The sequence below is a fragment of the Rhyacophila brunnea genome, unplaced genomic scaffold, assembly GCF_057557595.1.
Source record: "Rhyacophila brunnea isolate RB1 unplaced genomic scaffold, BYU_Rbru_1.0 scaffold_21, whole genome shotgun sequence".
NCBI lineage: Eukaryota > Metazoa > Arthropoda > Insecta > Trichoptera > Rhyacophilidae > Rhyacophila > Rhyacophila brunnea.
This window is the reverse complement of record NW_028232871.1, coordinates 22683334-22707343: the sequence shown is the minus strand read 5'-3', so window position 1 is coordinate 22707343 and position 24010 is coordinate 22683334. Positions and strand designations below refer to the sequence as shown.

General features: G+C 35.7%; 1 protein-coding gene and 2 long non-coding RNA genes across 4 annotated transcripts in view; 2 read left to right on the top strand and 1 right to left on the bottom strand.

Annotated features, from left to right (window-relative positions):
- Hers (Histone gene-specific Epigenetic Repressor in late S phase) overlaps positions 1–24010 on the top strand; it is a 543873-nt gene that overhangs the window by 266790 nt on the left and 253073 nt on the right. The gene's annotated exons all lie outside the window — the stretch shown is intronic.
- Positions 7010–9921, bottom strand: LOC147070861 (uncharacterized). Its single transcript, XR_015070909.1, has 3 exons — positions 8761–9921; positions 8420–8489; positions 7010–8290 (listed from the first exon to the last, which is right to left on the bottom strand). It is a non-coding gene; the product is annotated as an uncharacterized LOC147070861 (long non-coding RNA).
- Positions 13717–24010, top strand: part of LOC147070860 (uncharacterized) — a 68413-nt gene continuing 58119 nt past the window's right edge. For both annotated transcript variants that reach the window (XR_015070905.1, XR_015070906.1), the window contains exon 1: positions 13717–17069. This is a non-coding gene — a long non-coding RNA (uncharacterized LOC147070860). The remainder of the gene's footprint in view (positions 17070–24010) is intronic.

Here is a 24010-nt window from a genome sequence, read left to right as displayed (position 1 = left end):
AGTAAGTCCCCCTTCGACGGGCAAAACGTAACGCGAATAACACGTATCTGTCGGTAGTGACGTCGGTCGCTAAAACGCAGCGCGAATAGCACGTATCTGCCGGTAGTGACGTACACGCGGAGTAATTTTATTTTTCATTACTCATCCTACGAGGTGACGTAATCGGGATAAATTACGCGATCGGATTTGTTTTATAAAAACAAATTAATAAACTCAGTCTGTAATAATAAATTTTACAAATCTTTTCGGGATTATAAAATAAATTTTTGAAACTTTATTAAGTAAACATAATCATAAAATAAATTTTAGTAAACAAATTCATAAACATAAAAACAAATTTTAGTAAATAAATTTGTAAACATTAAGCAAACCTTTTGTAAACAAGTCTGTAAACACAAATAAATATTTGTAAATACACTGTGAACATAAATAAACTTTATAAACAACAATAAAATAATTCTATTCTTTTATAAACCTAATACTGTGTGACCAAAGAATAATTTATATTTTCTTTCTTATGAGAAAATATTTCATGAATTAAAAATATCCAAAGAATATCTGCGTATACATTCTCTGAATTAGGTGTGACTTTTTGGGAACTTGTGAAAGATTTCACAGAGATCCTATAGTGAACAAATAAATAGTTTGCTGGTACTTTAATGAGATTTAATTACGGGAACAATGACAGTTAACCTTATTGTGTGACCGTGAACTCTAGAACCCGAATAAATTCGGCACCACACCAGCTGAGAGTTTTATTCGGGAATTCAAAAGTTGTGATACTACAAAGGAGATCCACCTCTCCTAGTTCATCACTAGTCTCCTCAGTGACGGCCCGGTAGCATTAATGAGCTAGCCGTGAGCCGGGTCATGTCAGTAGGTATACCTTGATTACGCGGCTGACGTCATTTCCACTTCCGTAACGGTTTCTCAATTTCACTACGTCCCAAAAGAAGTACCTATAACTTCAAAAAATATCTAGATAACAGAATTTCAATAAAAATAATTACAAGATAAAAAGAACTTTTTATATACAATGTTTTTAAATTTTCTGTCGAATCATATAAACTTGACTTGACTAGCTTAAACTATCAAAATAATTTGTACTTGATAGAAATAATACTGAAATGTCATTTTGACATTTCATATCGATTTCCATAGTAACCCACGTATATATTAATAATTTAGTTGCTAGGACCCCAGACCCCTAGCAGCCAATAATAGTGTTTTACTTTTTACGGATTTCCTCCGAAATAACTTTCCATACAAAATAGAATTAACTGAAAATGAATTGGCATCGTGTTCTGATATATTCTAAAAGTTTCAATTGTCTAGTTAGTCGGGAAGTTAGTTAAAAATCGATTGCAAGATTTGTACTGGATAAACAACCACCGGAACAAACAAGAATATGAGCTAATAAAAATGTTGTAATAAGTCATAAGTAAGTAAGTACTTACTTCAATAATTATGACTTATGAATACATTGTTTACTACCAGAACAAAGATTGTAGAAGAATTTACTATTTCACAACTATGATTTAATGCAGTTACGATTTATTTTATTGGTAAGATATTTTTTTAATATTTTTATTAACCACGCCCTTGTTTTTTTGTATAAGGCGGTTGTTAGTAATTTGAACAATCACAAACACCCAGGCTTTGATAAAATCACATAATTCTATTGTGTCATCACGGGGATCGAACCCGGAGCTCCCGGATGGAAGGCCAGCGCCTTACGTAAACGAGAGCCGCCGACCTAGCATGTTGATTTTCAAGCAAATCTGGTGTTATATTCTAGCTTGTTAATGAAAAGTTTTAAACTGTGTGTGGTGGCTAAAAAATGCTAGATTTAACGCCATGGGTACGGTACACCTGATGCGAATTCGTATTCGGTATTTGTACGTAAACAGTTCACCGTGGGACACTTATTCGTGCGCCGCAGTACGTGAAACATGAGTTCGTGTAACATTTAATCAAATGACGAGTTCTTAGTTGAACATTGTACGTGGAATACATTTGTACGTATGCTACAAGATGTGGAGATGACTTTACTAGGTTAGGTTAGGTTAGGGTTAATCTAATTGGAACAGTACTATTTGCAAACTATCGCCGCATTTTGTAAGATACGTACAAATGTATTCCACGGTGAAATATTCAACGAAGAACTCGTCATCTGATAAAATGTTATACGAACTCATGTTTCACGTACGTAAGTTTCAGTACAATAAGTGTCCCACGATGAACTGCATACGTACAACTAACACGTAACCATGCGAATTATGCAAGCTATTCTCCCATTGCTATTTAAAAATGCTATATCAGGGCAAACTCTAAATTGGCAACGCTGCTGTTGACTGATGCAATTGCCTACTAGTTTTACGTATTAATATAAACTTCGCAAATCAACTAAACTAAATAGAGCTTTGTGTAAATTTAGTTGTATTGTAAGGTTACTGCGTCGAGGAATAGGCAGGTAGAGGTATCGCAATCTACAGAGACATTGTTGTACGCTAAAAACGATTTCCATTTGTGTTGGTGTTCTTTGGGAGTATTGACACAGGGTGTGCATGAAGTATTACGGTAAATAAGCATATTTTTATGACTTATTGTTTTAATAAAATATGGAATAAAAATGCGTACATTAGATCGTAGTTAGTTACCTATATATTATTTACTTATAGTGATAGTTAGAATTGAATGAAAACATCGTGTATTATTGTTTATTTAATTGGGATTGGGAATATACAACGCTTTGGAATTTATGAATCAGCCTTGACGATCTCATTATCGTTATTTAACAGATTAGTTATAACTTTACAGAGAACTAAACAATTAAAGATTAGAGAAAGAAAATAAATAAGAAATATAGATAAAGAAATAATAAAAAATAAAAAGAAGAAATAAAGAATTTAATATCTTCTTTCAACACCGCATGAATGTTTTTCTGTGTTGCAACATTTTTATGGTTTTTTATGAAAGTCGTGAATACACCGTCGAATTACAGATTTATCAAAATCATCAATATTATTTTTTTTTTTTAACTACCCTCTTTTTAGGACTCGAAAAGGTCCCTGTTTTTTGTTTGTCTCTTAAAAATGTAATAATTGCAGGCGGTTCTAAGTAGGGCTTTATTACAGCCCTTAATGCATACACACAAATAACACCAATACAGATGCGAAGCAATTTTAGCGTACAACAATGTCCCTGTAGATTGTGATACCTCTACCCGTCGCGCTTGAATGGGTACGGAAGATTAATTTATAGACTACAACGATTTTGATTTACGTGGTATTTTTGGTGTCTTCAGAGTTTAACGTATGCGCGCAAGGTGTAGATACCGTGAGAACTATCAATTTATAAACTCTTTCACACCTGACTCCATAAACAAGGGTGCAATGCATATTGCGGTTAGATATCTACTTATATAGTTTAAAAAAATAATACGTAGATACCGGTGGCGTGCGGTCCATATATATATATATATATGGACGCCTCCAGTTTGGAAATCGCTGACCTACAGTGTGTGTGTCTGTGTATATATATATATATATATAAACTGGAGGCGCGGCGTGTTGCAAAGGGAGGCGCGAAAAGTTTAACACAAATGTAGCCACAGGTTTGCAGTTTGCAAATGCATAGTTTATAAAAAGCCTGGGGGCCCGGGCATAACGGACATCACAAATTTACTCTAATAGTTAAAAAATCGCCTGCGCTACTTTGTTTCAAGACTATAAAAATTTTAATATGTAGTTGTGCGTTGTAATTTGATGTGACATCTATATGATGATTGCTATAGGTACTCAAATGATAACTCCCGTGTATAATTTAGGAAACACTACTTTAGAGCACCACACTGCCCTTAACCTCAGCGATAGGTAGGTGGGCCCGCCAAAGATCCTGGCGTGGGGCCCGCTTCAGGATGTGGGGCCCATGATAAAATCCATTTGTCATTGATCGATGATAAATTTGGATTGACTACTATTGAAATTGATTGTGCTGTTGTGTGTGTAGTACATTCATCGCATGAAAAACAAATTAATTTAGAAATGAAAATAATATAAGTAGTAAAACCTTGTTAATTTTTTTTTTCATTTTTGTATTAGTAGGAATTACCTTTCACACCTACATTGTCTACTATTTAAAAGGTGTCTATTATTTAATGAAATAAAGTAGGGAGGCGCCAAGATTAGATTTTTTTAAAAGGGAGGCGTAGTAACATGAAGTTTGGAAACCACTGCTGTAGGTGTAGGTGCTGAGCATCCCCAGAAATATTCGATAAATTTCTATCAATAATATTAGGTAAGCATTTATTGCACAACTTTATGGTACAAACTTATACTATTTCGAATGGTGCGGTTTCGAATATTTTGTTGATTGATTGAATATTATGCAAATGCGTTTAAAATATTGCAGAGCTATTAATTACTCTGTAATATATCACACCATACTAGGTATTTAATCAGATGCTCACTATGATCAAATTACTTATAAAATCTTAAGTAGATAAATAGCAAATTTTAGGTAAATATGTATTTTTAAAAAGCATCCTTGTGTCGCCGCACGCCACTATATAATATGAACTTAATACAAAGACATTGATAATGTCATTAGAAATGAATACTCACTGATATTTTGATTGAGTAAACTTGTACAGATGGTTGCATTTTATTATTCTGTCGATCGAATTACGCAACAGTTCGCGAATTACAATGCATACAGTTTGCTGATGCAACTATGTTTATCTCTCGGTCATTAATTATTGTGTAATGAATTTCTCTACAAATTAAGATCCAGACACAACATTGTCTGAACGAAATAATTGAATATCATCTTACTTATTACGGTGTTGTGCATTTTATAGATAAATCAATGATTTTACGCTACTAAGGTCTCAGACATGTAATTAATTATAAACCTAAAATATTTGAGACTTTCACGGTTGTTTATTATCATATTAGAGGTTTTGGCAGACGATGACAATGAACCGGCAAAGAGAGTCATGTTCGGCATTGAAGTTAAAGTCCCTCCACCAAACCCGCCCCGTACCACCCTCGGTCTTAATCGAGAGTATCACGGGACCCGTCAATTGGTGATGTGAACCATCTAAGAATTGGCCTGGGAGTGTCCTGGGAGAAGATACCCAAGACTTAGATTGCTACGCTCAAAGTGAGCTCTGAATGAGTTTACTCAGTTTACTCTAATGCAAAGTGCCAGGGAGAGAAAAAGCACATGGAAATTACTAAAAAGAAAATGAAGCTACTTGTTTATTAAATTAAAGAACGAAGCTAATCATACAGGCAGCAAAATTTATGTGAAGAGATCTTCACGCCCGTAGTAAGACGCCGCAAATTTTTTGAAAGCAAGATAATTGGCCTTAGTAGCAACCAGGTCGGACGGGTCGATGGGTCCAACAGCTGGTTGGACCGACCTGAGCATTTCCTCCCGTTCGGAGCACATACTCAGACACTCCCATAGGATGTGGTTGGCATCCTGTATTTCCCCTCCGCATGGATATGTCGGACGGCTTGCAAGTCCAAGCTCGAAGAGCTTGCCAGCGAATCCACCATGACCAGTCACAAATTGACTGGTGTAATGGTCTGGAGTCAGATATTTGGTTATCTCCATTCGCCACTGTATGTCTGGAAAAAACATATATGTGTGCCGGCCCTTGGTCGATTCGTCCCACTTTCGCTGCCAGGTCTTAATGGCCGCATTGAGCGACATGAGTCTAATTCTGCGCCTCAATAATGCTACTAATGATGTCCGGCAATCCAATGGAGGCAGGCCAAAGATTCGCTGGTTGGATGGAGCTGCCAGTGACTGCCGTGTTCTAGGTGTACCGAATTGGAAAGCGGCCACACTGGATAGGGACAGGTGGAGGGAGTTGTTGGAGGAGGCCAAGACCCACACCGGGTTGTCGCGCCCCTGATGATAATGATGATGGTTTTGGTAGACGAGTAGATGCATAACATTGTAGCCCTTTCGGACCTTCTAAATCTTACCTCGATAATATCATCTTCCTCCTGTCGTTACAACTATATGTCTGCCAAGGTCTTTAAATCCTATTCGACAATATCCCTCTATGCTGTACGAGGTCGGGCAGGTCTTCGTTTTCCTTCGGGCTTCCTGGATGTCATGCATGGCCCAGCCATATAAAGCGGCCCAATTTGATGGACTGCACGACGTGCGTGACAGTGTACAGCTCGTATCTTTGTCTCTACCCCAACTGTGTGTCGGTGGATTCGAAGATACCACATAGCATTCCCCTTCAAATGAGCCCAACACTCTTTCCACGCCTTTGGTCATGCCCCAGTCATACATGACAACAACTGGTATTGTTGGTTCACGTTCAATACCTTGGAACTTGGAACGTAGCACCTTCGTTAGACGTTTTGTTGCCTAGCACAACAATAGTTCTTTTAATTTAATTTTCTAGGCTACTCTTACTGATGCTCTACTTAATAATATTATATTATACCGTTCACTAAAAAATATAAGTAGATTAAAAATAAGTCACACAGAAATCTGTAAAAAAATGGATGGAATCTTAAAAAAACACCAGACAATGATTTTGGACTTTTTCAAGAAATAGCGGATGCTTTTTTTTATAGGGGGCAGTATATTTAACAGCAACATTACAGAAACAAACCATTATCACGTCACGTGAACACACGCCACTGGCAAAAGTGAATAAATTATTGTACGTATTTAAATGTACTAAAACCACATTAAAGTCGCCTCACGTGTGCGTGCGATATAACTTTTTTTAAATTTACACATTTTCGAGTCACGTGATCTCACGTATCTAAGTTTTAAGTGATTTGGAAAGGCGCTACAAAATACAAATGACAGGTTATTCACACAATAACTTTTGCACACTTTTACAGTTTTTTATTATTGAATGTTCTGATGGTTCAAGTATTTGATGTGTTATCAATCTGTTTATACCTAAGAATCTTCGTAAGTGGTATAGGTAAATCATTCTACAGTGGCACCATAGGCGATTCGCGGGTGTATTGAATAGCTTGCGACAATCCCTGTTCCAATGCTAGCAAACAATAACCACTACAACAGCAAGCCGTATTTGCCGTACCCATGGTGCCGCTGTAAAACGATTTACCTATACATTTGCAGGACTGTTTCGTGTAATGGATTATAAATTAATGTAGATCGCCCTGATATTAGCCTCTGATAGATGGTACAACAATAATAAGTCTTATGAAAAAAACCTTAATTTTCTAGTACCTATAGGTACGTTTTCTACGAAGTTTTTGCCTTTAACTTTGTTTACCAACAAACGAACTCTACTTACCACCCTCTTCATAAGAACAGTGTTCGGCTTCCAAGTATTGACATTATTATATCTGCCCAGTTATTTTCTATTCGATTCGTGGAAAATTCCACTTCCATATTATACTGTTTGTTGACAACAGCGAAAAATGACGCATTTGTTTACAACAGACTCTGAGTTAGGACAATTTAGCATATTTATTTTATGACTAAAACTAATCAGCCAACCATTATGTTGTTGTTTTTATTTATTATGCTGACGTATTTACTTCCCATAATATGTAGGTACTTACCTGAACGCGTAGGTACATTTTAGTTTGTTTTGAAGTCTTGGCGATGAAACTTGTATGGAAAATACCTATGAAATAAGTAACAGTTCAGCTCTAGAACTAATTGATTAATTTGATTATGTTCAGGATGGAGACTCAGTATTAAACGATTATAAAACGTTTACCTTACGCATGCGACTACGATTTGAACATTAGTATGGTAGACGTTGCAAAGGTCGTGGCCGACCTCCAATAGAAGATGGCACCACGAAGAAGTAGATACACATTCATTGGTGAAAGTCGGGGGGGGGGGGGTCAAGCTGTTAAGGCTATACTTCAGCTGAGGCATGGTATAAAAAGATCGTGACTAGGCGATGCGCGGATTGTGCAAATTACGCTAGCCGAACGAAATATAATTTGTCATAAAAAATTCAACATTCAGCGTCCTTTTAATGTTATGTTTATTATTATATTCGTAATAATAATAGTAAGTATATTCATTTACATGTTTTCTTTTTCAAGTAAGTACATGCGGAACGTTTTTTAGTCATCTTTACACGACTTAAGAATATATTCCTCCGACGCCATCACAAAACAAATTGACGTGCGAACAGGTCGACTATCGCTCTCCGACCGGCAACGCATGCGAAATTTCGTTCCACATACTGTTGAAAATTATTTGCCGTTTCACTTATTTACGCCAAAAATGTACGACATAAATAGTTCACATACTGTTGAAAATTATTTGCCGTTTCACTTATTTACGCCAAAAATGTACGACATAAATAGTTCACATACTGTTGAAAATTATTTGCCGTTTCACTTATTTACGCCAAAAATGTACGACATAAATAGTTCACACAACATTTTCATTCATACGTAGTACCTACAGTCATACGTAGGTACTTATTTGTTTTCATTGAACCAAGACTACAAATTGCAGGTAGTGTTAGTTTCAATTAAGCATTAAGCTAACGTTGAGAACGTCGTGAAAGCAATCGTAATGCCGGGTCCACACTGGCAACATGTGCAACTCTCTGTATATGAGAACTCATAAAGTTTGGTTGATGCACGTGGCAGGGAAACTAGACACCGAGAGCTAGAAGAGGCCTTTATCCTGCAGTAAATCGACTCTTATGTATCACTGTAATGCCTGGTCCATACTAGCAACATGTCGCGCGACAACCTCGTTAAATTTTACGATAAGTATGATAATTATCGTAAAATTTCTTAAGCAATTATGATAATTATCGTAAAGTTTAACGAGGTTGTCGCGCGACATGTTGCCAGTGTGGACCCGGCATAAGGCTTCAATGGTTGAGAACTACAGGGGTGGTAGACGTCAGACGTTCAAAAAGTCGACCACGTCCTGCGTGGATGTGAAGCCCCCAAAAGGTTGAAAAGAATCACATATTCAAATTATTTGTTTTAATAAGGAACAAATTATTGAACTATTATTAACTATGACTCATATTAAGTGTCTTGATTGATTTCATACGTCAGTAAATACGGGTATCTGTTTTGTATTGATTAATTTACAATATGAATAAAAATCAACCCACATAATAAATAATATGTTTCAATTGAAACATCATCAAGGCCTAGGGAGATTCCACCTCGACAACGTTTCAAGGACAGTGTTTATTATACAAGGGGAGCGAAAGCTCAATTGCCAAGCTTTTATATTTATAGGCATGTTGGTATATCGTAGCGATTTCCATTCCTACTGTGTGTTATGTTTTACTCTCATATTTCTTGAGATTTTCACAGTTGTTTTGATTACCATTTAATTATCGAATATGCACTTGATTTTGTACCACTTTACTAAACTGGTTGAAAAACACTGCTCTAGACGTTTGGGTTCATTGCAGACTTAATTCCCAAGGATGTTTTACTATCTCTGCAAGATTTGTACCATTTTTTTTATATACTAGCTTGAGCTGATGCATCAGTTCGTTCTCTTACAGGACCGTTTGGCTACGTAGATTTAATATCAAGAAAACTATTTTTTAACATTTGTAAAGATATCTTAACAGGAAGAATATGATAGATAGAACAATCGGTAAAAACTAAAGATATTGAACTATTATTACGGGTAGTAACTATAGAAAAAAATAATATTCTGCGTCAGCAGCATAGTTTGTATAAACAAAATAAGACGTGGCCGACTGAGTTGTTGACGTCATGCTTTTGTTACATATTATGTATCTATGCGCAGGTATTGCCGTCTTTTGTTATTTTTCATATAAATATACTTAATGATTTCTTTTGAGCTTGTAACACTTAATTTAAGGGTTTTTTTTATTTCGACCCAATTCTGATAAATAATATTATTATCATTGCTTTATTCTTCAATTAAATTGACAATACGAAATGATATAGGTACAGCTAATAATATAAACATTAGCCTTATTAACCTTTTTACATATTCCATAAAAGCTCTATTTGTCTATTAGCATTCCAAAAAGGGATTCTTCAATATTTTTTGATCGTAAGAGTTGGAGTTTTTCTGTACAGAAATACTACTAAATATCAAAGAATTTAAACCAATGCTGAACACAATAACCTAAATACCTACTATTTTTATTTTTCTTAAAACGCCATGCTTCTTGGTCATGCCACGGTACCGAAAAGCATAATATTTTACTAATCATGGTAGAAGCAACACAAACTAAATTTATTTTAGTTATATATTATAATAAGCTATTTACATTTTACAACAAATTATAGACTCTGGTAGATAATGTTTGATCGGCTCTCTGATCTTCTCTGTCAACCAAAATCGTCGTCGCACATCGGCCGGTCTATAAAACTGCTAATACGAAGGGTCGAGGCTCGGCTTCCGGCCCGCGGGGTTTCTCCGTAACCTTCCGGTCGCGGGAGATGTCACGTGACGTCACTTCCCGTCTATTTTGTATAGCCGTCCCCCTCTGGCGCTCTGGAAACTTCCACCCCCGTATCGTGGCTTCTTTTTTGTTCAAGAAAGTGTGAGTGTTTTTTCGTGGCGTCGAAAAATAATAATAGTAATATATTACGGTTTTTTTTGTTTAGTTCCCCAGGTAGGTCCACGGAAAGGTGTTTTGTATGGAATAATATTATTTTTACATTGTACCTACTACCTATTGCGCGTTATTATTTTGTAATAGGTACATTCCTACGCACGTACTTTATATTTTGAATACCTACCCATTGTAAGGACAGCTTAGTAAATAAATATATAAGTAGGTACCTATATGAGCAATTTTATTGTTTTTCCCTGATCGACTTTTTAATGATTGTAATTGCCAGTAAAACCTTGATAATTTTAAATACCACAGACAAATATAATATATGCCTATTAGGGATTTTTTATGTCGACGACGAGACGAGAAAGAAATAAATCGTTTCCGGTAAATTGTACGAATACATCATGGCCGAAAATATTTCTACCCATTGCAGATGGCAGAAAAGCATTGATACCGAAAAACATTTTCTTCGACTACCATTTCGTCGAACGATATTTTGTACGAATTTTAAAAACACGAGCCCTTAATTTGAGATTCGATATTCATTTGTCGAATTACCTACTGAATTAAACTTATTTTGCATTGATTCGTAACATGTAAAAAAATAATGGGTAGAAATAGTTACCTACAATAGTGGAAAATTCGCACGTGTATTTGAATTGTTGCATACAATCAACAATACTAGTTATCATTACCAATAGGTACAAGTTGTGAATCACATATGGTGCTACTGTTGAGTGATTTAGCTATAACCGAGATAGATTCTTCGTCGTGTCGGGTGTTCAATAGCTACATTGTGTCGCTCCAGAAGTTGGCGAAGGCAACACCATTTTCCTCGGCTTCCTCTCGATCTACACACTCCAAACATTATGAGATCGTCTATCTAACGGGTTTTAGTCCCTCTGGTCTTTTAGTACCCCTTGGGTACCACTGTATGGTTGTATTTGTCCAGCGGTTATCCGCTCTCCGAGCGACATGTCCAGCCCATTGGCTTCTTTTGTGGTAAAAAAAGTCGCGTTATACCCAACATGCATATTTCTATGCCACGTTGGGCCACTTGTATTTTTTAGATTTCTCTTACCTACATTAATAAAATCATTATGTCTTTAAAATTTATAAAGTGAGTTTTTCACTTATTCACCATATTAAATATTATAAGTACATTTTGTTGTCCAAATAATGCATCAAATAATTGTAATCTCATAACGTCATAATGAATAATATAATATAATCAGAATGTGAGAAACCTTGCCAGACCGTCTCCCCCATTTTATAATTTGACATTGACACACATCCGCTCCCCTTCTTTTTTATTATTATTTTACATTAAACATATTATTAATATTTTATTAAATTATTACCTATTATTTATTATCTTTTATCTCGCTCTAGTATCCTTTCTCGAAGCTTCTTTCTCCGTCAAGAACGAAATGTGAATCGGTTAGCCGCGTAACTGAGAAGTCGCTTCGACTAGTTTGTGTAAATAATAGGTAGACATAAATTTAATAGGAAACACAGCTCTTGTAGAAATTATAATTAACATGAGCATCTGTGATTCTTTTAATTATTCATATTGGGTATTTATTATCTGCGACAGTTCTACAATTCATGTATGTAGGTAAAATGGTATCAGATTCTTGTGGCATTGTAAGCGACTCATTCAGGTTTATTATCGTTACTTTCACTAACACCGTTACAAGGTGATTTTGTCTTTCCTCTGCGTAATGTTTTTAATTTTAGATACTTACATATTTAATACTAATAACTGAAAAAAAATATTTGAAGTATTTCAAAATCATAATATGTGGACGTTTCTCAGAATAGGTCAAACGCATATGACAGTTTATTTTAAGTCAGTGCCTACATATCACAATATGTATTTTTATAATAAATATCTGGCGATATAAATGTAGACACCAGTATGTCTGGTTCATACCAAGATACGTCGGTTCGTTAACATATTATGAACATTGTATACAGACTACGAAACCTATTTCGGAACATTTAATATGCTAAAAAACCAATTTTAAAATACCTCAAAAACATACATATTAGAAAAAAACACCTAGAAAAACAGTGGTACTTACTTAAACTCACGTCTTTCACCATTGACGATTCGCGGGTATATTGGGATTATTTGCTGTCATGCCTGTATCATTGCTAGCAAAAAAATACCACTAAAATAATTTTATTGTAAGTCGCCTTTATTGTGCCCATCGGAAAAAATTCTCGAATATTCCAGAATCTCATTCGAATCAAGATTCTGATAATTACATGGTAATATTTTTTAGTTCTACCGTATGGGTTATAATTTAAAACAATCGAACAAATTCCATTGTTTCATAATATTGTTATAGTCATAATACATTTACATTATCTATAAAAATGTCAATTAAGTATATCGTTTTGTTTCTTTTATTCGAATACCAGCACAAGCATTCAACAACCCACGTTTCTAGCATAATTTAGTACACATATGTATATTGTATTGATAATATGAAATTACACCGTCGGTATCTTCCCACACTATGTAATCATAATATGTTTATTTTATCACGGTACCCCCTTAGTAATCTTCGTCCCCCCAGGGATACTTGTTCCACAGTTTCAAGACCGCTGATCGGAGATAATAATCTTATTCAAAAAGAGACTATACAGTACTGCCTTTTCATTCACTCTCATTAAGATCAGTATATCAATTATCAACGCTAAAGAGAGACGAAGCACCTTGGTCTGCGTAAAAAGTTGAATCGTCCAAGTTCGCCGCTCCAAAGCTACTGTTGTCCTTTGTATGTGTATTGGTGTACTCGACACAGCTGACGCTACAATAATACTATATTCGAAAACACACCAACACTGATACAATTTCAACCATCTGTCGCTTGAGAGAGAGTCGCCGGTTTGAGTGTGTTCGATATTGAAATTTGATTGTGTGCTGCATTACGTATCTACCCCTTCTAGAAAAAGGCACGTAAATTTGATTGTGTTAGTAAGTGCACGTAGCTCTATTACGGCTGTGAACTTTTGCTGTGCACGCTATTAGCATGTGTTGGTGTGTTCGGTTTCTGAATGCGTATTGGGTCTGTTGTCTGTATTGGTGTTCTACGAGGCACGTACGTCGTTTTACAATTTTCATTTACGCCGCTCGAATCAGTCGCGAGGTGACGTTTGAGGCGGTAGTGTCGTGTTTACGTTGTGTTTGTTTTACGCATACGTTGTTGTTATTTATTTCGTGAGGTCCTTCTATAACAGTGAATAAATAAATTTATACGAAGTGGTGACGGATATATCAATTATCGCGTCGCGGACTGTTTGAATTTGTAAGACCATCGACAACGCGTTCGATACAAATTTGAAAACATCTTTAATTATTTTTATAACAGTTTAGTGATTGATTATTGCGTTGCGTGAATTTTATTAAAAAAATGTTTTGACAGTGCAAATTGAAGTACAGTTGATTTTGTGAATATTTTTGCCAAAAAGGAATAATAGATTCACGTGTCTGTCAAGAATAAAACCAAAAATCAGTGACAGTTTTAATCGACCATGGTGTATTTTAATTTTATTGAGGGTCTGTAGGAGTGGGTGACCTCGTCAGGCTTCCGTTCGAAAATGCCAATACTCCTGGAGATCCGAAATAGGATCCAAGGAATTCAGTTTCAAAAGCCACAAACCCTGGGTAGGCCTTGGTCTCTGAAAGTGTGCAAGCCCCACAGTAGGCACTGCAAATCATCGGGTGTCATTTCCAACGATCGGATCGCACACAAACGATCAAAGTCAGTGGACCATCTTAGCAACAATCCACAATCGGAAAAATCTGAGGACTCGATAGCATCCGAAGATTCCACCTGTTGCCGAAGTGTCGTTCCCGCGCCGCGTCGCAATCAAGGGTTTGCCGGTTGCGCGCTTTCGTGTCATCGAATTCGCGGGTGCCGTGTTAAAAGTGTCCATAGAATAGGTAATTGGCTGCAGAGACAACCGCGTTAATAGCCTTCGCCGGTCGTCGAATCCGAGACGCCGGCTTTGAACGCGAGGCCGCCCATCGAAGGCCGGCCGGTCCAAACCAGACTCCGAAAAAATAACGTAATTTTACATTAATAAGTATAACTATTCATATACAGCATCTCTGCCATATAAAAAAAAATAACATTGCGTGTCAAATCAGTGTGTTGTTGACATTTGTTTTGATTGACCCAACATAATCTGTCGTTGTGAGGTTACTGGATTGTTTTGAAAGCATTTATTTAAAACCTTTTAAAGTTCGTTAATCGTCAGTCAGAAATTCATTATATCTTCTTATAGTTTTCGTATACAAATTAATCATATTCTTCTGTGTATTATCTCCAAAATTCGATACCCTGTCAACATTTGGTGGTTTACTTAATCTCCGTCGCCAAATACCAGGTAGCCTATAATCTAACTCCGGGCGAATGTAATTTTGGCAGACGTAGAGCAGTAATTATTCTCCGCTGCAGTCCGAGGTGAGAGTCGCGGGGTAATCATTTGGCTTCGAGATAGCACGCCGCGGGTGCGTGCCTATTTGCTTCTTTGATCGGACGGGCAATCTCCTCGCGGGAGATCTGGGTCACGCGCCGTACGGTACCGTTTGACAACGACGGCCCGCCTGCCTTGCCCTCGGGTAACCACCTCGATAAGCCGAACCTCTCGCTGACACTCCAGCAAAAAGAGAACCGAAACACGCAGAAATCTACGCCGATCTTCGTAATATCTGGAACGGTTTAACTCCCTTCGCGAATGACCGCGGAGACTCGAAAAGTTGTACTTGACTGCGTTTAAAAAAGACCCGATCGATTGTGGTGGATACAGAATCGATAAGATGAAACTCGTCTAAAAATAACAGACGACGAATACAAAACACTCGTGAGATTATTACGTACTGTAGTGAAGGCAGTTTCATTATCATCTCTGCGCCAGTCCAATTCAATCTAATTGAATCATTCGTAGTATTGTTTTGTTTGTTGTAAGTAAGAGAAAGACTGTGAACTTCTTGGGAGGAAAGGTTCTATTGAATTGTTGCTCTGAAGGCGATTGGAGTTTTGCTGTGATATTTAACTGTGATCCCTGTAATCATTTCACCCTCTTTGTGCCCACAGAATTTATTACTACTTATATAAAGAAAAAAATATTCACATTCTTATGAAAGAGAGATATTTTATGAAAAAAGTATTTATACATGGAACATAGACAAACATAAAGGATTGTTATTGATGTGTTTGATGATGAAATTCACAAGATAATAAAAGTGAGACATATAATATATTTTGATATAAAAGCACCATACAAAACAGTAAAGAAAATACAGAATATTTACGTCAGGGAAGATATTTTTTATACTTGATCATATTAATGACCACGTTTGTCAAACTACTGATGTAAAAATAACGCTCACGAACTCGGAATGATATTTCTATAAATATCCAATAGTGATTTGCCTTACTAGAGTTTTCTGAAATCTCATCACACAGGAGAGATATCTGAGTGGAAATTTCTGAGAGTTATGTTATGAGATGTAATAAAAAAAAAAGTACAAAGAGTTGCTGGAAACCGAGACGCCCTTGCAAACTTCCGAGACGAGAAGCCAGAGAAAGTATATACAGACGAAGAGCTTTCAATTCGACTTAATTTGGTCTCGTTAAAGCGATTTTCGCCGGACTGCTGGCTCGGAGTTGATTTAAACTTTTGCCAGACGCTTGCGACACCGGAGGAATCCAAAACAAAAGAAACCAGCCGAAAGTTCAAAACTCATTTTAATAATTTAACGACGTATCGTGGGCACTTTATTGTTGGCTCTCTTACGCAAAGAAATCACGTAAATTCAATTAAACTTCCAGCCGTTTTTTGGTTACGTATAAAACGCGTTCAACTTTGTGGTGAGAAAAAAAAAGTGTTTTTTTGTATATCGTTTTACATAAAACGCTGTAAGAATATTATGCGAAAATATTGAAGAATTCGATAACGTAGCGTCTATTATACGTACCTAAACACAGTGCAAATTGTGATAAGGTAAGATACCGTAAAAATACGCGGAAAGCTCCTTATCAATTAATTCTTTTAACCAAAATGTCAAGATAAACAAAACGTGTCCGTGGTTTGTGATAAAAAAAAACAATTTTTCGATAAGTTAGTCAAAGTTGCTTTTAAGACCCGCATAATGTGTGTTTTAATTGCATATCTACTGGGGTAGCATAAGATGTGAGGAGATAGCGAGTCTCCTGTTTAACCTGCGACCCCGTAGTGTCAAGTGACACGTGTTCTCAGTGCGCTAGAAAGTATCAGGCGCCCACAAAAATGAAGGAGGAAGAGTGCCGGCTCTGCCAGTACTACTCGCAGAGGCGGTGCACCCACGCGGCGGACTTCAGCATCGCGGGTCTCATGGGGAGCAGGCCCCGGCCGCAGCCCGCGCACCCCAGCCCGGCTCCCCTGCCGGCCAATCTGTGGATGAACAATGATACGTTACTGCTTTCGGCGTACTTCTTCAAATTAGGTAACTATCGACCATTCTTATTGACAATATAATGTATTTACTTATATATTTTCCATACATGTCGGTATAGTCAGTTGGGAACCACTGTTCTGCAACGCACTTTCATCCGAAGTTGTAAGGATTTATCCACAATTTTCATTGTTTATCATTATAATTCTTCCCATTTTCTATAAAGCAATGTTGGCGGGTTTGGGAGTTGTTAGTACTACGACAATAATTGTTGATTTGACAGAAGTCAGGTAGGTACTTACGCATCCAACTCAATCTAAATATCCTAGTAGTCCCATCGACTGACCATACAGGACGGTCTTTTAGCTAAATTTGCTTAGGTTCGACGCGTATCCTGCACAGTTTTTAATTATTTCGTAAGCAGCTGTGTCATTTTAAATCTTAATTAATCCCATCTTTCTTAAATAACATCAAATTTTCGACCAATTTGATACGTACCTAATAGAGTAAAAGACGATAAAATTGATTCAAAAGATTAAATTTTACAGTGCCAAGTATAAAAGGCAGTAAATCTTTCCATAATAATTTACAAATTAGAGAGTGAATAATCGCTTATGTTGCATTTACGCCTAGGGGAAGGGTAAACATGTAAAATTTTTCTCAATTCGACAATTGGTTATTAATAACAACGATATTATGTTTGTCTATCTCATTGATATACTATATCAATGGTCTATCTATACTTCTGTGTCAGGGGCTGGTCAAAGCTCTAACTTCACTACACCGCTATTCGTAAGGCCGTTCAATGATCGGCTTATTTGTATTAGGCGGTACGGACCCAATGAGGTATAGATTAATTAATTGGTGTGTAGCCAATAAAGTTTTGTACTGATTTTTGCTCGTAAAATATTGATAAATACAGTACGTATCTATATATGAGTGACGAAACATCTTCAGAGAATTATCGTTATTTCAGTGGTCGACAATGAAAATGAAAACGGAGAAGATGGCGTAGAAATGTCTTTTAATTATTAAAAAACAAAAAAAAAATATTTTTTTAACAGTCTATTATTCTTTTAACGAAGAATGAGTTATTTTCCAGATTCTATTAGACTATTCAAGCCCGAGTAAGGACTTAACTCTAATATATTATGACAACACCTTTATGAAGACACTTAACGTAGCAATTAACTTCATTTTTTTCCTGAACGGCACAGTAGCAATCTTCAATTTTATTGATAGCTGCCAAATCATTTGGACTCGATATAAAAGACTTGATATAAAATACAAATAACTTTTTCCTAATATTCTCTGACGTCTGGCAATCTCACTGAAAGCTCTCCATTGACAAAATAAATCCAAATTACTTTGCCAATCATCATTTATATTTCAATCGAAGCATTATTATATAGACCAGACCTACCACAATGTCGAAGAAGGTTTACGCGTTTTTGTACTAGGATTATTGGCATAGGTTTTAAGTACAGGGAGATGAATATTAATAACAATCCTGTGGATACATACCTACATATAGGTATATTTCAGATAAATAGAGTATATGTGTACTTATTTCATGAAGTGGAATTTATATCCTGAATCCCCGTACCTACTACCTGCAGCTAACTCTGTACTATAGTGAGCGGTTTTTATTATTTTATAAGGAACAAACAAACAAACAAAAATGTCGAAACCGTGCATAATACGAGTACAATAAAATTAGTGTTAAATAAAATTGTGTTACTCGGTTTCAGTATAAGTAATTAACCGTAACAAACGCGCTATGTTTTACTTTTAAATTTAAACCATGTACCTATCAAAGTATTTAATGAAAATCTGATTGACTTAGTCACACGTTATATAAATATGGAACCTATAGGAACTTTTACTCTGAACAAATAGTACCAATATGGGAACGGGACAACTGGGCGCCAGGACAATTGGGCGCCGCACTACCGAATGAAATAAATATACGTTCGTTACGATTTTATACAGAAAGTAGACGAGGAACTTTAATCAATTTCTATCTACTACTTAGTAGTTTAAATTCATGTTGTTCTTAACATAATGTTTTTTATTGCAAATTGAGAATATTATTGATGCCTGAGGCTTTATATAAGAATAAATGAACTCTCTTCTCGGTGGAACTTCTGCATATGCACAATAAAATAATGATTTACGTGTGCATTTTTAAATTCTCACTAAGTATTAATTAAAGTATTATTAAATACATTTAAATGTATATATTTAAAGTAGGTACCTATCTATAATATTCACGAACGTCTATTTATTTTCGAATTTCATCGGATTGAATCGTCCTAAACAACAACATGCTACACAACTTTCAATTAACGGTTTTTTTATAATAATATTACCGCAAATAATGCAAAATGCTTTGTTTGTCCTGAAATTAGGCATATCGAGAGTACGCAATGTCTATAAGTATAATTTATAACGGTGATACGACTGATACGTATTTTCTATCAGGTTAATCAAACACATTGATTTTACAGAACAACTCCTACATAGAAACTCACATACAATATTATAGGTACCTTGTAAGTATATTATTGTAAACTGGCTTATTTCAATGGGCCGGTTTGCAGAATCGGACATCATTTATGTAAAGACGTGACCCCTTTTATATATCCGAAGTAAATTAGTATATATCAGTGTTCGACCGTAATATTCGCGTTTAAAACTGGACTATTTGAATGTACTCGTACCTAGGTAGTGGGGATTGGAATCACATGATTATAGGATTAGTATTGTTTACGGGACTAAACATAACCCGCCCATCGTAAGCGTCCCATCTCAACAAATTACGTTATTCCTAGCTCTGCAAACAGGCGATAGACCAGTGATGCCAACCGTACTATAATTATAGTACAATACTATAATTTTGACTTCGCGAAAAATGTAAAATACTATAATTTTACGCCAAATATACCAAAATACTATAATTTTAAAGCATTCAAGACGAAAAATGTTCCTGTACTATATATTTTTTAGAAATACTATAATTTTTACGCCTTTGTACTATAATCAGCATGTATGGCAACACTGCGATAGACCTCCGAGTTATACCTACATCGTTCATCAGAAGCCTTTTACTTCTATGAATCCGAAAATTCTTGTGCCCAACATTCTGAGCCATATGCCACAATGGATGAATATGTGTGACCGACATAGTTATATTATATAACAGAAAATACCAAATATATCACATGTTTAATAATTATTAGTCTCTTTTGGTTAACGATTTAGTTTATTTTCGATAATTTTGTCTTCTTCTGATGTGCTTTGACTTACCAATGAAAATGGCGAAGGTTCCGAAATCCTGAAATGTGTATTTTTACAATTTAGTAAGTAAACTCTTTTGACTGATGATTTAATTCTGAAGTGCTTTCGCTTGCAATTCTTGAAAATGCTGCAGATTTCCACATAATATTATGAATAATATATATATACAAAAGAAACATACGTAGGTACCTACCTACTAAAAAACTCACATTTAGTAAGTAGTTTGGTTTGGTTGATGACTTAGTTTATATACGATACCTTAAAACTCATTAAGTGCTAACACCGCGACAGGCGCGTTTGGAGTCGTCGGCCATTAGATATAATTAACGTGTTATTTAAATGTGATAATTAATAGGTAATTAAAAGATAAGTAGGTGGCTGGGATTTTTCTGAGCTTTAACTTACTACTTTCTTCAAATCGTGTACCTACACTTTTTTAGTTGGTGACATAATCAAAATCAGAATATTGAGATCAAGAAATCGAGTGCGATTACCTACTTACCTTTGTATTGAGTTATCTATGATGTAACTAGCAGTGTTGCCAACTATCGTTGACAAAAACATGCCAGACGGGGTACGAAAACGAGCTATTTGGCAGGAAGAAACGCTAGATTGTCTGAAAATAAAATTGCAAGTAAATTTACTTATTCTACCAAGAACGAAATCAATACCTTTCCTTCATTCCGATAATCGTCAAACTGATATCACATACATAAGCACACATTTATTATATGATACCATTTTACTATAAGGCCATGATTGCTCATATTGTTTCAAAGTGTTTGATCATGGTGTTTTATTTCTCACGCCACTAAAATACGTATCTACCTGCATTAAATATGTATTTTCGAGGCAGAAACTTGGTGCGCATGAAAATAAATAAACTAAATATCTAGCGTATTTGCAGCACATTTAAAGCTGTTGGAGGATCAAAAATGCTAGTAAAAACGCCACAAGCCATATGCCTATTGAAAAATGGAAATCTTACAAGAAAAACGCTAAATTGGCAACGCTGGTAATTAATACGTTGTTGCATGAATATGTACCATAAGCTACGGTTCTTTTTATTCTCTATTAAATCCAATACAATAATAATTATTACCCAACAGAGCGTGTGTGTAAAAAAAATCTATAAACCCAATCCGAGAACAAAGGAAATGTCTGAATTAAATGTAATGGAAGACATTATAACGGTAACGACTCGTTAATTTGTGGATCGTTCGTTGTGGGCATTATTATTTCGTTCGAGATACTTAGGTATACCTATGTAGTTACCTACTATTCGATTTGCTCCGTGGCTTAGTTTACCGGAATGGTCTATCGATGTTTATTGAATCTTTAACGATCGAACTTTTTGATTGAAAACAAATGATGGACGTTATTCAATTATTTTTTATTATCACCGCACCAGTTTCTATTATAGACTATTTCAAATTTTGATCAAGACTCGGTCTGATATTTATGTCTGGTGAGATGTTACCGAAATACAGATCATGTTTCATTGATTACCTATGGTATTTATTCGCTGTTAACTTCATAAGTCAGAATGCGTGCAAAGTGAGATGAGATTTGCTGATGCTCCATCACCATAGTTGATTGTGCAAGCAACGTTTTCATAGGCAACTTGGCATAGGTTCTTCATTACCACGCCCATTACCAACGTTTAGGAAAAGAGCCACCAGGTTACACACAATTAATGGGAAATTGCTTATTCCATCGGGTGTGGTATTATAACAGGGTACACATCGCGGATGTGGAAAATTATGAGATAAACTTAAACACGTTTTAAGAATATTTTATTTTTAATCGTTCAGTCTGTTTTATAATATGCATTAAAGTTTCGGCAAAAGCGGTTTTATGGCCTAAAATAATTAAGTGGTCCCTCCTTCGAAACTACTACTGCTAAGCTAGTTCCTAGTAATTACATGTTCCCTGGGATCAACCGAAAATATATCACCCCATTTTATACCAACACCGAATTGGCTGTCATACATTTAAAATTATTTCAATATACCTAATGTAGGAAAGTTAGGTGTTACTTAGGTATATGTTCTTGGCCCGTGGTTATGTACTGGATTCCAAAAGGACTCTTAAAACGTTGACGGAAGTCCATAGGACGAGATATCCAGCATGGCGACGAACATGGCCTCCGTGCAATAACTAGATAGGTATAATGTGATTCGTTTTTAATACTTTTCAGCTTACAGCTGTCATTATAAATACTTATATTATTGTAACCAGGGGCAACCATGTGATCGTTTAATATCTACTTCTCGGTATCACTGGCTTTCGTCTAAAGTCTAGACTCTAGAGCAGTGTTTCCCAACGGGCGGGGGGCAATTTCGATGTTTTGGGGGGCAATGTGCAAATCATTAATATTTGGTACATTTTTTTTGTTAAAAAACGTATTTTTAAAAATATTTTTTTGATATTGCAACCTGACTTTTCAAGAAAATTACTATTGCTATTCCCATCATAATATTTAGTTGAATGCGGCGCTCGCTGTAAATGATTTGTTACTGAAAAAAAAAATCGTTTTGATATCACAAATTGTGGAGATTTAAGATTAAAATTGACCAAATTGGTACCTCACATAAAAACTCTTTCCAGCTCACATCAAGCACAAGGATCGCACTAATTTTCTTCCAAGTTGTAGGTACATCTAATATAATATACATAGGTAGGTACTTACTTACGAAATTTAAATTAATAATAGTGTTGCCTATGTGCATTTTTTATTTGAAGCAATTAATTTTTTTCAGATTTTTTTTAGTTAACTATGAAATTTTGGCATGGAGACTTTTGAAGCGTTGAAGTGGGGCATGGCACAAATAAGGTTGGTAAACACTGCTCTAGAGTCTAGTCTATGAATAATTGACGTTAAATAAAAAACAACCAAGCTTTATTAACAAATAATCATCAGGAGATACCAATAATAAATAAATACTCATTTACTATTGAATGCTGGTATAAATTTATTCCACTTAAAATAATATATTAATTTTCAACCCACACCGGCCGCCCGCATTGCTAGGATACAGTAAACGTCCCTCATATAAAAAGGGTGGGTACCAATGTCGATATTTTTTGTCTATCGTACCAATATATCTACTTACTTAATTCCCACACTTAGTTTCAATGTGTGGATGTTGTTTTTAGGGTTTGCAATCCCGGACCCCGCTCGTTTCTTGAGATATCGCTGTTAATTTTTATTTATGTTATATTTTTGTCAATTATTAGCGTATTTCTATTTTACCTTGAAGTTAATTTATATTTATGCGATTTAATTTCTTAAAATGTAATATAAGTATTCTATACTTATATTAAGACAGACAAGAGTACGCGATCTGATAGAGGTCGCTAAGCAGATGAAATGGCAATGGACTGGAATGTCGCTCGGCGAGTGGATAACCACTATTATACAAATACCGTCATACAGTGGTACCCAAGGGACACTAAACGACGTTCTAAAACTCTCTGTATATGAGAACTCATAAAGTTTGGTTGATTCACGTGGCAGGGAAACTACGACACCGAGAGCTAGAGAAGGCCTTTATCATGTCGTAGATCGGCTCTTATGTATCCACTGTAAGAGGGCATCTGTCCAGCGGTTGTCTACTCGCCGAACGATACCCTATATATATGACATATTATTATTTTGTACGCATACTGTAGGCGACGGAATCTAAGTA